General features: G+C 37.1%; 1 long non-coding RNA gene across 2 annotated transcripts in view; it reads right to left on the minus strand.

The window, feature by feature from the left end:
- Positions 1-15,559, minus strand: part of LOC112541221 (uncharacterized) — a 63,678-nt gene that overhangs the window by 35,358 nt on the left and 12,761 nt on the right. The window lies entirely within an intron of this gene.

Here is a 15,559-nt window from a genome sequence, read left to right on the forward strand (position 1 = left end):
CTGCTGGGGAAGGGGTGTGTGGGAGAGGCATAAAATGAACAAAATAAATTTTGCACACTGAGTGCAACACTTCAGAAGCAAAATCAGACCTGTTTCAGAATCTCATTTTTGAAAGTTCAAATATGCTAATCCTAAATTCATTCGAAGCTCAATGAGCGTAACTAGAATTCCAAGGAAAGCGGAAAAAACAGAGAAAGAAAGGGGAGAGAAGAAACAAACACATCTGGAATAGACTTTTGGATAAACTGAAGTTGAAAGTTGGAATAGATGCTGAGGTATGTTGATAGAAAATGCTACCCTCAAAAATTCCATAGAAATTGGTGGAAATGGCCTCTTGGCTTAACAAAGACAAATGGGGATTTCTAGACTTTCTCCAGAACAGGAAATACTGGTGTTCTTAACATTGCAGTTTTTTAAAAAGCTGCATCTTCAGTCCACCACTTTGATTTAGTGTTTTGGTGACTGAATATGCAAAACAATGAAACCAAACTATTGAGAGCAGCTGAATAGTCCCCTGAGTGGCATTTGGCTGACAGTTCCTCCAGAAAGTACAGTGAGATCCTGCTTTGGCAATAAAATTTTATCCGAATCCAGAAAATGTTTTCTACCGCAAAAGTCTCAAAGGAACTTTGATCACCAACATGCTATTCACACTTCCACAACTTCACTGCTGCAACGGCACTCCAGTCCTACCCTGAGCTGAACACTTTTGCGCATGTGGCACAGAACTGACAAGAGTAAAGGATGCATAGCTTTCATATGCAGACAGCCTTTGTGGTTGGATACGCATAGTTGCAGGCAAATTAGAGCTACTTAGAATTGGCAATGTACTGTATGTCTGCCAATGATCATTTTTCATTCCAGGGTTCACAGAGGTTGCTTCTATGGACAGAAAGGCAACCCTTTGAGCCCATTTTATGCTTGGCTACCTCTCCCTAATAATTGTATTGTGAGCTGCCCAGAATCATTTGCTTAAGATACATTCCCTAAATAAATAAATAAATAAATAAATAAATATATGGATTTCTGCTGGAAAGATATGCTGGGATTCCCCTGTCTTTGAATGTATGTAAAAACAAGAATCCAAGTATGTGCAGCCCATTTTTCAGTTCAGGTTTCACATTGGAGCCTGCCAGCAACTGATTATACCTACCTTGACTTCATTACCAGGCAGATTTATTCATTTGTCATGTTAAATATTTGTAGAAAAAATAAAATTCCAATGATGACTTCATTGATGGCTAAGTTCTGTTGGTGTTCATTAGAATGAGGAAGCAACTGATTGAAAGAACTCTCATAAGCCAGGAGTTACGTTGCATCACGGTTGTGTGTTCTAGTATTGGTGCTTCTAAACATATATTTTGTTATATGCACTATTTCTTTTTTTTCCTAGCTCAGCTCTCATCTGTTAACTGTCATAAACTTTGTCTTCCAAACTTCACCTGAGTATGGAAACCAAAATGCCCTGCTTGGGTTCATGTGAGGGATGCCTCCCTCCCACTGGCAAACTTTGCTTCATATGAAGTTAGGCTCTAATACAATTTTATCAGCAACAGATTTATGACTGATAGTGAGTAATTAATACATATATCTTAGACTAATTTGGAATCAAATTTTAAATATGAAGATAATTGGAGAATACTTGGGAAGAGGTACTAAAAACCTTCCTTTCCCATTGAAAGTTTAGGTCCAATTGTCCATAGCAGGATAGGATTCAATTTTACTGGAGGACTCACTATCACTATAATCAAGCTGTATATGACCAATATATATTTGTCACAAATATCTAACTACATTCATTCATTCATTCATTCATTCATTCATTCATTCATTCATTCAACTCTTAGGAAAGCATTGCTCAGAATAATGGATGAGATCCAGATCCTGTTATAATTAATGAGATACATTAAAAATCCCAATTTTTTCAAAGCAAATTAACAGCATCCAGTTTAATCAGGATCCAATTTATTGCCTGCAAAAATTTACATTTTTAAGTATTCAGTTAAAATGACAGTTAAGCCATTAATAAGACTCCTTCATTTCTTCATCTCTATGAAACAGCACACGAACTTAAAGCTTGAATACTTAGTGGCTTTCTCAGATATTGATTATCTGCAAGGGACAAGATGTAGAAAATCTATTTATGTGGTTGCTAGAAGTCAAAAACAACTTGATGGTACATAATCAGTCAATCACAAGGGAGAAGATCTCAATATTTATCTAACCTACTGAAAATAAAGCTCCAATAAAAGTGTTGTACAAACTTAGTTTTAGTTATTTGTTAAAGCTTTTTAGAAAGGCTGGCAAATCAGGACATTTTGCTCATTTACTCTTTGACTATGAGTCATCTTGCCAGTATTTTAAAGAAAAACACTCACTGATATGCCCTGAAGTTTACTTTGTTTATTATTAGAAAACAAAACCACCTAGCTATTAGTAGCATTAGCCAAGTCGAGAGCTACATATATTTAGAAATAAATTGCTAATATTACAGATATATATTTTTAATTGTTTGGTTTTAGATTCTTGTTTTTTATTTCCCCCCTCCCTTGTTTTTTTTGGTGAAGGATGGAATAAAAACAAAACAAACAAAAAATGATCTGGTCTGAACACAGAGAAAAGGAAATGTTCCAGAGTATTACTGTCCTATCTCTAGCCCTATGATGTCTCAGGCAACATAAGAAGGAACATGAATAAAAATAATAACCCTATACAAAATAATGCACAATTGTTGTTATTGTTTTTAAATACTTGAATCATTTAGAATGTTATTTGTAAACTAGAAATACACAATAAGTACTGTATTTCTGGTATAGTGATCCCTAGTGGATTGTGATCCCTTCTGATGACCTGTAATGGTATGTGAGAAAGACCTTGAGAGACGGGGTGAAGAGATGCTGCTTAGGGAATGGCCAGATAAGAGAGGCCACAGCTGCATAATGGGAGGAGAAAGAAGATCAGAAGGAACTCTCCCTAATTTCTCAGACTGTAAAGGAGACAGAGGGAGATTTGTACATTCAGATTTGCAAGATTCTGTTAATGTAGCCTTACAATAAAGTAGAATTAGCTCATCTGGTCATGTTTCCTGTCTGGTCTACCTAGTAAGGCTGATATGACCTGAGCAGTCAGGAGATGAGACAGCTTCCAAGAATTGGTTCCATGTTTCAGATGTTCCTGTGGAAATGTATATAGAACTCTTTTATGGAAATAACTTTCTATGATACCTAATGTGTGAAATGACGAAGCTTTGGAAATCCTTCTTGAAGGACTTCTCAACCTCTAGAAAATGAAAATAATGTAACTCTCATCACATCCAACTGCATTTTTCAGTCAGGGAAAATGGCCATCAAGGAAATACAGTAAGGGGCCAGAAAACATGATATCAATTCATTTGAATTTTATCCAACTTTTACTATCACAGTACTTGGAAACTACATTCTGCTGATGGTATTGGAAGATCATGCAGAGATACCTAGCCTAGCAACTCATCTAGTACAAATTTCATGTTGGCAGACTACCAAGTCATCTTTTGCAATTTTTTTTAAACAGCAAGAAAGGATCTATAATACTTTCTATGAATTATCATTTAGTAATCAGTAATCAAATAATTATTATCACATAATTTAAATAAGGTGTACAGTTTTCTTCAGAGGCTGCCAATGTTATTCTCTAAGATGAATTTCCTTTTTCTTGTGTCATTAAATAAAGTAGCAGCAACTGTTCCTGCTGCTTCTTCCTGATGAAATTTGAAAGCAGTTGAAAGATCTTTGGAAAGGGAAAGAAACAAAGTTATTCCTCTTTCCCCCCTAGGGCTTCACTTAATGGTGTTTTTTTAACTTGATGTTCAGATTACTACCATGTAGGAGGAGCCATATAAGAGGAACATTAAACAAATTTATTGTTTAAATGGAAGTTATGTAAGCCTTTAGGGCCATGTCACATATATGGCTATAAAATCATAGCAGAACTAAATCAAGTCCATTAGCAGCCCAAGAAAAATAGTTTGCAACAACTTCACAAGTCAGTATTAAAGACTTGAAATTTAAAGTGTAGGGATGAATTTGGGTACTTTCACACTAATTCTCAAAATATTAAACTGTAAGCAGTTTACTTCATTGGCAACCAATATTCTGGAGCCACTGTCTCATACAAGGCCTGTAGCAAAACTTTACTCTGGAATAATTTAAGCAGAAGTTCCACCTATCTACCTCCATTGGTGAATCAATCCAAATTCAATTTTCAAGACTTCTGGAGAAGATCTTTGTAATTCCTCTCTGGATAAGGAGAGGACTTGAGATCGCCCACAGGTGCTCCAGACAGTTGCTCATCATGAGGAGATTGCAAGACAGCAGTCTCTGGTAGGTTTAGAGCTCTGGGAGACAAAGGAATAGCCATTTTGCTCAAACCCAAACCACAGTCGGCGCTTTCAAAAGGACACTCATACTACCTTTTCTAATCACTTTTGGAAATTGTTGTTAACCGCTTTTCAGCTATTAGGAATCTTTGGATCGACAAGTCTGAAAACACTGGGTGAATTTCCTTCAATCATTAGTGAAAGAAGTTTTAAATACAAGTTTGAGAACTTATTTTTTTTAATAAGCAGCAAAAGGGTGATTAGAACTTTGATTCTGGAAAGTTACAAATGGACTAAGGGTCCATGTGGGTTTGAAATAAGACTTTGGAATTAATTATAAGAATCCTTCCTGTGGGAAAATGTTTTTGTTTTGAATTGTTTTAGAAAAAATATGATAGGATGGGACTTTGAAGGTTGGACACTAGAGGAAACTAGAAGGAACTAAATTAAAGGAGAAGAACACTTAAATTTGACTTACTAATACATAATGGAGCAAAATATTTTAACATTGAACATATTGAAGAATATTTTTGAACAATGGAACTAGAAGTTAATTTTGTCTGCCTCTATAGATAGACTGTGTTTAAAAGATGTTATGGAAGAGGAACAAGTTTTATTGGACAAGACTGAGACTCATCTGAAAGTGGATTTAAAAATGACAGGCTATAAGAATGATTTGGAAAAAGATGTTACACTGGACATACAAAAGAAACTGGTTGATGTCTTAATAATTAAAACGGATATACAAATAACAAACTAAGAGAGTGACCTGGATAATTTTCCTTTATTGGATTTACAAAAGAGGCTAGTTAAAGCTTTGAAGAATTTTGTGAGAAGGGATAAAGAAAAAATGAAAAGAAATGAAGATCTAGGATATTATTTGAAGGGACTAAAGATCAAGATTGATCTTTAAAGGAAGGGATTTTTTTTTTAATGTAAACAACCCAGAGTCACTTCCTAGTGGTGACCAAACTTGAAATAAATAAATAAAGTATAGTTTATTTGATCAAGGTTAAAATAGATATGTTGTTATCTCTGGTAACCTTAATGGACTTTTGCTGATCAGGACTGAATTGATGAGTTTTTAAGGATTTGTTTATAGATAAGAGATGGCATATGGGAAGAAGAGATCATTTGTTGTATTTTAAGAGAAGGTGATAAGTTACTAAAATTGTTTATACCTGTTGTAACAGAGGGGGAAGTAATTTCTTTATATATTTCTTTTCTTTTTCTTTACTATATTGTTCTTATTTTTTTTTCTATTTTCTATTTTCTTTTTCTTTTCTGCACCTTCTGTTTTTTCTTTTTATTCTTGAATTTTTTTTAGTTTTTATTAGTTTTTTATTGTTGTAATATAATTTTTAATAAAATTACTATAAAAAAAACATATTCAATTTTCCAGTGTTAGTTTGTGGTATCCAAGCACCTGACCGGTAAAACAAATCCCAAGATAACTAAACTGCTGAACTTGCTAGTTTTTTGCTTATACTCCAGCTATGGTTTAATTATTGAGTATACTTTTCTGAACCTTGCCTCTTTTTCAACAAGGATTTTATTTTCTAATGGCCAATCCTCCAGATTATTAAACAAGTACCTGGCATATATTTTTGTTACAAAGTTAATGGTGCTTATGTGATTATAATTGGCTGGGACCATCATATCTTCTTTTTAAAATATTGGAATAATCACAGTGACATTGCAACCTTCCAGAACACCTCTTTTCTTGTTTATATCACTGAATACCTAACAGAGCAGCAGAACTACCAACTCAAATTATCCCTAAATACCTCTCCATAGATACCATCTTGACTTGGACTTTTTAGAAGGAAGAACATGAATCAAGGACTCAGCCTCTGTTTCTCCCACTTTTGGCCAGCAGGGCAGATTTCTCAAGATCTTAGCACCTGAATGCTGTTCAAGATCCTTGTTATATCTACAGCAGTGTTTCTCAACCTTGGCAACCTTAAGACATGTGGACTTCAACTCCCAGAATTCCACAGCCAGCAAAGCTGGCTGGGGAATTCTGGGAGTTGAAGTCCACACGTCTTAAAATTGCCAAGGTTGAGAAGCACTGATCTACAGTCTTGAGACAAAGTATGAAAAACACGGTCTACCTCCACCTTAATCTATAGACAGAAATTGATCTAAACTGAAATTGAAAACCACAATCTACAAAGTACTGCTAGTTTTCTAATCTATTTCTCTGAAATGTGTGCTTTGTTGAGCCATGTTGCCGTAATAATAATAATTGATTCTCCGTGTTTAAACATTTAACCATGTGGTCTCTCTCATCCATTTGACAGAACAGTGCTATCTTGCTGTTCAGTTGTTTGTGACCTGGATTTTACCAAGATTATCAGTCAATAATTGCTTCTTTGAATACTTGTAGGTTCCTCTTTGGGTAATCAGTGATAATATCTAGCAACTTCGAATTTTATCAGTCTTTTTTTTGATTGCCTTCACTTTTTCCCAAGCACCAGGATCTTTTCCAGTGATTCTTGCTTTCACATTATGAATCCAAAATATTTAAGCTATAGTTTCTTGTTAATGCTTCCAGTGGGCAGTCTGGAAGTTTTACATGCAGATGTCAGATGAGTCCTTCATATTTACCACAAAATTCATTTTCCAAAGAATATGACTATGAATGACTCATAGTCAGGGTTTCCTGAGAAATTTTATGAATCTTCTCTTTTAAGGGAGTTGACCTATCCAGATGCTAGACTGTCCTTTAGAATCATGTCATGTTCTCTAATGTCACAGCCCTTCCTGCTCATGCTTCTCTCAAGGACAAGAGTGAGATGATACCAGAATGTAAGACTACTTGTCCTGAACTTTCATTTAATATATTTTCATTTAGACAAAAATTTTCTTGGCCTGCTGCCTGAAGCAATTTTTGTTTTTATTTCTAGATGGCTGACCTTGGACAGTTGCAGAACACTAATATACTAAGCAAAAGAGCTGATGGGCCATTTGTATGCAGTGTTTAACTGCATAGTCTTTCAAACTATTAAGCAATATCTAATAATAGTTATAATTTACAAAAGAGTTATATTTTACAATATTGGACTATAAACCCAACAGAACCTGACCTTGACAGATGTTGCTGGTATTTTAAGAATAAAATAATGATAAAAATTAAAAAAAATGTTCTTTTAAGTGTGTCTGTGAGTCCCTAAACAAGGTGTATTCCCCCACCCTTACATTTTATTTATTTATTTATTTATTCATTTATACTGTACAGTTTTTATAGCCTGCCCAACTCAAAAGATTCTGGGCAACTTACAACACATTAAAATGATAAAGGCAAGAATAAGTCAAAATTATAAAAAACCAAAGTTAATATTAAATGTACCATCCCCCCAAATGGCTACCAATAAACAGGGATGTTTGGCTTAATGTGTTTATGGATAAATATATAAAGAATGCTTTTGGCAAAGTTAGAAATGGGTTGATTTGGGATATGGATGTGTATACACTTTTGTACGTAGATGATGCCATTCACTTTATTTTTCTATGAGTTATTAATCTATGAGTTCTTCCCAGAGGAAGTATGCAAATGTAAAAGTAAATGCAAATGTGAAACACAGAAAAATTAAAAGAAAGGAAAAGTTAATGCTTTCAGTGGCAGAGTGCATGAAGACTATCTTTGGAAATAAGATTGCAAATCACAATAAACTTGCTATGTGGTATGTAAAAGGCCCTACAAACTGAATCAAACTGGAAAAAAACAAGTTGCCATGACAAAATATTGAGCCAAATTTATTAATTGCCCATGCTGAATGGACACTTCACTCCAAGATAAATATTTTATGGCCCATAATTTCTGTAAGAAACGGCATTTAATTAATTGGCTGGTTTATGATGCTTATAACTATTAAGTTGAAATATCTGTCAGTGTAAGTACTCAGTGAGAAACACCATTGGGCAGGATCCTTTTAAAATCAGTGTAAGATCTATGATTACACTGTAGGGACGTATCCCTGATACTGAAACTTCTCTAGAGAAATGTGGGAAAAAGTGTTGATTACAGCATCCTCCAGATACAGTTTAAAATTTCCTTGGAATTTGGGGTGTTACAGTACTGACACATTTAGGGCAAACAGGCTGGGGAAAGCTGCTTTAAAAGCTGATAACTTTGGAGTTTCTTTCACTGATTTGAGTTCTTTACAACTCTGACCAGCAACCCAAGGGGCAAAAAATACCTTCCTCTATCATGAGAGAGTAGACACTTGTTTAAGCACCTTACTTTTTTCCATGGGAACTCTATAAAGAAATATCCTCAAGATTTCACCTGTGCCCTCGTTTGGGAATTATATTACGAAGCCATCTTGCTAGAGAAATTGCTCACTTCTGCATGAGACAAGAAAGATTATGGAAGGCATTTTGTGGGTGGGATGGTGGTTTCTGCAGTATCAGCCAAAACATGGTGTGGGTTATGTGCTGGGTTGCCTGGAGGAGACGATCTTGAGAAAACTTTGTCTGCCTCTGTTGATTGCTTGAGGGCACTCCAGCTAAAGAATTCCTAGCCAGTCTCCTTCATTCTCTCTCGAGACATGACCAGGCATAGTTTCAAAGCTACTTAGGAAGGAACTGAACCCCCACCCCCCATGAATTAGCTGATGGAATCACTGGTTATTCCTCTTCAGTCAATTCTTGGCATTCCCCTACTGCCGTAATGGGAAATATATACAAAACCCGATTAACGTAGAAGGAGGCAGTGAGACCTGATGTGGCAGTAAGGTTTTATGAAAATCTGCTGTTCTGTTGGCAGGAAGAAGCTGAGAGCTGATATGATGGGGAGCACCCAGATTCCAAAGAATGATTGGCAAGAGGCTCAATTCATTTTCTAGGTGGAAATGAATTCCAAATCTGGAAATTGGACTATAGGGAGAAATATAGGATTATTGTTTGTTTGGGGAGAGGGGTCGCCCTTTTTTCTCTGGGTTAAGTCACTTCCTGCTTGCCGTAAAGGCAGGAATAATTCTGGATAGGGAATTTAAGGGTATTTCTCCATGCTAGCTCTCTTCTCTGTGTGTGTGTGTGATGGAATGTATCTACAAAGAGGAGGGTGATGTGAGAGAGCAAGGCTATCAGGAAGGAGGGGGTGCATTCCAGGAAGAGAAAGGAGACAAAGGACAACATAGTCCACAGGGGGAGCGTGGGAAGCGAAAGAGGTTCAGGATAGCCACTCCCTAAAACCTCCCAGGGTAGATCCACTTGTTGCAATAGTATAGATTTAGCCTGGCAAGATTCTGTCTATAAGGTGTAAGCAGATAAAGGAACTGAACTCAACTGGACTTTTCACTGTTGTTCTTGGGCTGGGCCTGACAGTGTGTGAGATGAGGAGGGTGATTACATTTCTGGAACTTTGGGTATTAAAGGACAACTACTTAATTCTCAAATTATGATCAGCACTTCCTATTCCCTAGTATACAGAGAGGGCAGGATCTGTGGCCATTAATGAATTGAATAACTGCAGAAGGCTGCTCTTATTACTTGCTAGGAAATAAGAAATAGTCCATTTGATCTTCATTTTATTCCATAAGCACAAAGTTGCTAGGGTACAGAGATTTTAGTATGGTGGGAGCAGGGCCTAGGAGCAGGGTAATGTTCAAGGTCTTGAGATAGGATGCACTTGGAAGTAAGAAAGGAAGGAGAGAAAGGTTATTTAAAGAATACTTGATATTATCATTTATAGTAAGCAGAGATATATGAGTTCTTGAAATTTGGATTAAAATATGGACTAAAAAGAAAAAAAGAATGATAGGATCCCTGCCTTCCCTTGATGGTGTGGGTACAATTATCCCCATCCACCAAATTGTTTTCTTTATGGTACAGAATAGAGGTGGCTTCATCTGGTGTCCTATTTTCCATCTCTATCCTGGTACCATTGTGCACATAAAAGGGTTAAGGCTGGAATAACCAAAGGACACTCCCTTTGGGACTGTCCATGCTAATGACCCTAGTATTATTTCCAGTAGCTCTGGAAAGTTCTGTGTCCTTTCAACATAGATAACTACAGTGCATTCAGAAAGTATTCAGACCCCCTTCACTTTTTTCAATTTTGTTATGTTGCAGCCTGATATTACAATCGTTCAAATTCATTTTTTTTCTTGTTAATCTACACTCAGTACCTGTGATGGAATGGAATTATGAAGGCCTGGCTCAGGGAGATAAGCGTGTTCTTAGTTCACCGTGGGAGCGTGGGAAGTTCAAGAGGATGAGGCTGGCACCTCCCTGAGGAATTCACGGTGTTGTGGATGGCTGGATTGGGAGCTGGGGTTCAGTCTGGGGAGATTTCTGTCTAGAGGTTGTAGCTAATAAATTCAGCAGAACTGAATTTGCATTGTCTCTTGGAGTTCTTTGGGATAAACCTGACAGTACCCTATAATGACAAAGTGAAAACAGAATGTTAGAAATGTTTTCAAATGTATGAAAAAGGAAAAACTGAAATATCACATTGGCATACGTAGTCAGACACTTTGCACCAACACTTGAAATTTAGCTCAGGTGCCTCCCATTTCTCTTGATAGTTGCTGAGCTGTTTCTATACCTTGACTGGAGTCCACCTGTGGTAAATTAAATTGATTGGACATGATTTGGAAAGGCACACACCTCTCTATCGAAGGCCTCACAGCTGACAATGCAGACTGTATCAGAGCATAAGCCATGAGGTCAAAGGAACTGCCTGCAGAGCTCAGAGACAGGATTATTGCAAGGCACAGATCTGGGGAAGGCTACAAAAAAAGTTCTGCTGCACTGAAGATTTCCAGGAGTACAGTGGCCTCCATAATTCTCAAACGGAAGAAGTTTGGCACAACCAGGACTTCCAAGAGCTGGTCGCCCACCCAAACTGAGCAATCGGGGAGAAGAGCCTCAGTAAGAGAGGTGACCAAGAACCCAATGGTCACTGACTGAGCTCCAGAGATCCTGTGTGGAGATGGGACAAAGTTCCAGAAGGACAACCATCACTGCAGCCCTCCACCAATCTGGGCTTTCTGGCAGAGTGGCTAGACGGAAGCCTCTCCTCAGTGCAAAACACAGGAAAGCCCACTTGGAGTTTGCAAAAAAGCACCTGAAGGACTCTCAGACTGTGAGGAACAAGATTCTCTGGTCTGATGAAACCAAGATTGAACTGTTTGGCCTCAATTCTAAATGTTATGTCTGGAGGAAACCAGGCACCGCTCATCACCTGCCCAACACTATCCCAGCAGTGAAGCATGCTGGTGGCAGCATCATGCTGTGAGGGTGTTTTTCAGCAGCAGGTACTGGAAGACTGGTCAGGGTTGAGGGAAAGCTGAATGGAGCAAAGTACAGAGATATGCTCAAGGAAAACCTGTTCCACAGCACTCAGGACCTCAGACTGGGCCAAAGGTTCACCTTCCAACATGACAATGATCCTAAGCACACAGCCAAGACAACATAGGAATGGCTTAGGGACAACTCTGTGAATGTCCTAGAGTGGCCCAGCCAGAGCCCTGACATGAACCCTATTGAACATCTCTGGAGAGACCTGACAATGGCTGTCCACTGACAATCGCCATCTAACCTGATTGAGCTTGAGAGGATTTGCAAAGAAGAATGGCAGAAAATCCCCCAATCCAGGTATGCAAAGCTTGTCGCATCATACCGAAAAAGACTCGAGGCTGTAATTGCTGCCAAAGGTGCTTCAACAAAGTACTGAGTAAAGGGTCTGAATACTTATGCCAATGTGATATTTCAGTTTTTCCTTTTTAATAAATTTACAGACATTTTGAAAATTCTGTTTTCACTTTGTCATTATAGGGTACTGAGTGTAGATTAATGAGAAAAAAATGAATTTGAACAATTGTAGTATCAGGCTGCAACATAACAAAATTGAAAAAAGTGAAGGGGGTCTGAATACTTTCCGAATGCACTGAATATAGATGATGTAATAGATAATGCCTATTGTTTGTGCCTCTCTCCCTGCTTTTGCCTGCCTTGATCTCATTTTGGCAATTAATTGTGGTGTTGTTTGTTGAAGTTTAATAACTAAACATCAAGCTATATTTTTTGCTAGCTGGACTGAGTGACAGGAATACTTGCTCCGATTTGGACACAGGGATCGACTCAGAGTGTAAACTAAACTGGAAATTACCCACAGTACTTTCCCCAACAGATGTTGTTTTGAGGAAACTCTAATGAGTAAGATTCATTGTCTTAATGCCTGTTTTTGTATGTGTAAGATTAAAGATAAAAGAAGCTAAAAGCTTGGGAAGTTGTCTGAACCTAAAAAAAAAAAGGCATTCCAAGTTGTGTAACTTTTATATCTGCCTTCTGCTGTCACAACAGATGCAATCCACAGCTATCCACTAGCACCAAAGTCAAAACACAGCATTATGAGGTTCAGTTCTCAAAAGTAAAAATGAAATTTAAAGAACTTTTGTCCTACATAAGATCTTTTAGTTGATTCCTTATTAATTACCTGGGAAATGTCTAGTAGTAGCAGAGATATCTGGAAACAGCAGGAAATGGGTAAATATGTAGGCTCCTTGTGACTGGTAAGGGAAAGATAAAGACTCCCTTGTGTCTACTCAGTGTTTCTCAACCTTGGTAACTTTAAGATATATGGACTTCAACTACCAGAATTCCCCAGCCTGGCTAGTCTAGTCTATAGTCCTGGGCTTTCCTGAAGTAATCCCATCCAACTATTAATCAGGTCATGCCCTGCTTAGCCTTTTCAAATGTTCAAGATCAGAGAATAGATAAGGAGGTAACACAGCATAGGTGGTTCCTGGTTTGGGGGGCACACTTGTTGTCTGATTCTCCCTCACCAAGCAATCCTATGAATGAACTGATTACCTACAGCTGTTGAAAGGAAGGATTGCCCAGGTTAGAGTGTTTTCTGGGACCTTTGTTTGTTTTCTGCATCTTCCCACAATAAGTAAGTGGGAATGAACTGTCTCTGAGCATCCACAACTGCTTAAAGGCAAAGTAGAACGCTGATGGGCTTGAAGAACTGTTTGCTTCTTCCTCAGCCAAGCAAGCCTATGAATGGGCTGTCCCTGTCTGGCTTCAGCTGCTTAAAAGGAAGGCTTGTATAGCATAGAATATGATTGGGAACTTATTTTTTGCTCTCTGCCTCTTTCCCATCAAGCAAGCCTGAATAAACCATTCTTGACCATCTATGGTCACTACCCAAGCAAGCGACTCTATGAAAGAAGTATGTTGAGCAGGTTTAGTCATATAGAATTAAGGAGGTCCAAATTGCAAAACAAATATATGAAGAAAGAGTGGATGGGTCAAGAGGAAAAGGTCAACAGAGAAACTAGTCGTTGGATGGAGTTGGTGAAATCCTGAAAAAGAGTTGTAGACAAAAGCCAATTCATGAAGCATATTTGGGGTGTGGTAGAAACAAGGAAAGAAAGTTACGGAGAGTTTTATTGAATGGTATTGGTGTGAATTAGATTTAATTGGGTTTCCCTTCCTTTCTTTTCTCTTATATACTGCCATCAATAGTTTTGGTTTACTACTACTTTTTTTTCTTGATCTACATAAGGTTGCTTATCCCAAAAAGGAACAGAACGATGGATGGAAAGACAGGGTTGGGTTTCATCTGTAAAGTCATCCTGCATTCCATACCTCTGAATGGCCATTTCTAGCCATTTCATGCAGATGTCAGAGCAGGGCTGCAAGGAGGTATCTCATGGAACAGCAGTCCTCTATGTAGGCAGACCACTGAGGAGGAATGTCTGATAGGAATTCAGAAGTGGCAGATATGCAAAGGGTTTATGATCTTCCTGCATATATTGATATTCCCTCCCTGTCCTTTCAATACTCAGATGAACAGTGATACCAAAATGTCAAATTTTGTGGATTTTGTATTATTATTTCCAGTAAATAGGGCTTTGACGAATTACAGAATTGCTGTTTGTAGAAACGTTTACATAGTTTTATATCTAAACACGGCAAAACCGAACAATTTCAGGTCAAAGTTTATACACTCTTTGTACCACTATGATTTTTACAGTCCTGAAAGCTACAGAAGTATGTGTGTATGGGTGGGTGAGATTGTTTGAGAAAATCAGTTCATTTATTCTTTCTCTCCATAAGCTTTAAAATAAACCCAAAATGTTCTCAACATCTCCCTTCCCATTTTGTAGCTACTAGGCTATCTGTACTATTTCCAAAATACAAAGGACAACATGTTGCTTAAAATAAACAAATGCTGTTTCTTCTGGCCTGCCTCAGTTTATGAGAAAGCATATAATCTCACAGAAGGCAAATACAAACATTTATAGTATGTTTTTTAAGGGGGGTTAAATGTTTATAAACCCTACAGAACAGTTGGAGTACAGAGAAGAGGGAAGTTAGAGGCAAAATATCTATCTACTTTTTTCAAGCAGCTCCTTCCCTTATTTCTCCCCACTCTTTTAGTATTCATAAATAACAATTCGGCGGGGATTTTAATATTAAACTCAAAGTTCTAAACTTTTTTTCATATTGTAAAATGATTCAATGTACTTTATAACTTTTTATCAATCTTATATTCAGCATTAACTGTACAATTTAAGCAATTTTCGGTCCATTTACATCTCAGAAATCATATTTAACATTGACATAAATTTTCTGTTTTTGAAACATTTAATTTACTTTAATCATTGCACTATTAATAGCTTCCAGTTCCTACTGTATAAATATCACTGTACTTAGTTATTATTTGTATTTTATAATATAATAAAACAATTAAAAAAAACATAGAGGGGGAAAAATAATCTTTCCCAAAACTGTGAGGCTCTAAATCAGTGTTTCTCAACACTGGCAACTTTAAGACAGGTGGACTTCAACTCCCAGAATTCCCCAGCTGGCTGGGGAATTCTGGGAGTTGAAGTCCACCCATCTTAAAATTGCCAAGGTTGGGAAATCCTACTCTAAATCTTTAAATTGCTACTTTCTGACTTCTAGAATTACAGTTTCCTATTCACCCTGTTACTACCAATAAATGAATTAAATCTTACCTGCTTTTTGAATATAATTTAACAAGATGTACAAAACAGAATTGCAATTGGCTTGAGCTAGTGTAAAAATATGTGATACTAACCCTTGAGACATTTCACAGCTTGCTATTTTGTTTATTCTACAGAATTAAGCCAATCACAGAAATTTCATCATGAATCCCACTCATTTTTGTCCAATGTGCCATAGTAAGTTCAAATACTTTGATTAAAATAGATTTGTATTTTG

Source organism: Python bivittatus, unplaced genomic scaffold (genome assembly GCF_059951505.1).
Source record: "Python bivittatus isolate LINGU-HERP-01145 unplaced genomic scaffold, Pbiv_v1 ctg000610_np1212, whole genome shotgun sequence".
In the NCBI taxonomy this organism is placed as follows: domain Eukaryota; kingdom Metazoa; phylum Chordata; class Lepidosauria; order Squamata; family Pythonidae; genus Python; species Python bivittatus.